This window comes from Microtus ochrogaster, chromosome 19, assembly GCF_000317375.1.
Source record: "Microtus ochrogaster isolate Prairie Vole_2 chromosome 19, MicOch1.0, whole genome shotgun sequence".
Lineage (NCBI taxonomy): Eukaryota > Metazoa > Chordata > Mammalia > Rodentia > Cricetidae > Microtus > Microtus ochrogaster.
Genome location: NC_022021.1, coordinates 45,976,151 through 45,977,707, shown reverse-complemented (window position 1 = coordinate 45,977,707; position 1,557 = coordinate 45,976,151).

Here is a 1,557-nt window from a genome sequence, read left to right as displayed (position 1 = left end):
TTGTAGACCAGGCTGGCCTCGAACTCACAGAGATCTGCCTGCCTCTGCCTCCCGAGTGCTGGGATTAAAGGCGTGCGCCACCACCGCCCGGCCAAAACAATTTAACTTCCAATCCTTTTCATCCCTACTGAGCCAAATCCTCACTTGGTGTGGAGCAATCCACATCCCTCAGGCGTGGAGCAGTGAATGTGGAGTGGAAAGTGGTCTTATTACCAAGGGGTAGTTGACCCAACAGTCCTCCGCAGTAAGATGTACCAGTTGTGACTCAATTACAGTTAACAGAGATGGTAGGCTGGCTCATTTTACTTGGACCACAGTGAGAGTCAACCTTACATTTTAAGTTTTAATTACTATGCTTACGAGATCCATGAAACAAAAATGTCTCTGGTCTGCCAGCCCCTTGCCCAAGGACAGACAGTCCTGAAGTGCTGGAGGCTGCTGTTTCTGGGAGATAACAAGCCACACGTCTTCACGGCCCTAAACAAGTTTGCTTGACCCAACTACACCAGGTGTGCTTGATCGTGTGTGAGCAGGACCTTCACAGGCAGGAATTATTAAGGATATACTCTTGCCCCAGACTGGATGCAGACTGGAAGTAGTCAGGATGCATGCTTGCCCCTGATTGGACCTGATGGAAAATGCAATGAATTATGGGTTTTCCTTCCTAAGCTGCTGCAAAGCATGACTCAGGGACATTTTTTTCTGGGGACCTAGGTATGGACCTGGCCAAAGTCCATCCACCTGGCCAGTATTTCATTAAAGCTTGCTTCAGATTTGGCTTTAAACTGTGGTAATGGTCTTATTCTCGACCGGTGGGATTAACACTATTTCAGTCCATGCTAAAGTTCTCCTCTTCTTTAACTTAAAAGTTCTATCAAGAGTTACCCAGCATATTCTAGAACATTTCCTACCAAATCCCATAAAGCTATCACAGTACCCATATGGCCTGTTTCTATGATATCATTACAGGGAGTTTAATTAACTGTGTTGCAAGAACATAACCAAATATGCCAGTTTCTGAAGGGGAGCCAGGCCTGATGGCACACACATGTAATTCCAGCTATTCTGGGGGCTGAGGTGGCAGGATAGGGGGTGTAAGGCCTGTCTGGGCAATATAACTTGGTCAGAGCCGCACGAATTAGTTGTGTCTCAAAATAAAAAGATACCACTGATACACTCAGTGTAAGTGCTTGACTAGTTCACAAGACTCCAACTTCAGTGTCCGTTACTATTTGAAGAGAACAGGAGGTTAAAAGATGTCATTGCTAGTGAAGGAATTTTAGTGTTTAGTGGTTATTATCGGGACGCACCACCTCCTCGCCCCAAATTCAGATTCAGCAAAATTCTCCTTTTTTTAATGCCTTGTTTTTGTTCCATGTGAGTTCTTTAGGTGGAAAATAGTTGAAACCTAATCTGTCATGGATGACAAAGGGCTCACTAGCCCCCGGCGGCGAGCAGAAGCTCAGAGGTCACATCAGATCTCCAGCCAGGCCACCGTAGTCACTAACCTGTCAGTACAGCTCGTCTCTCTGCTATTCCTTTGGTGTAGGACAATCT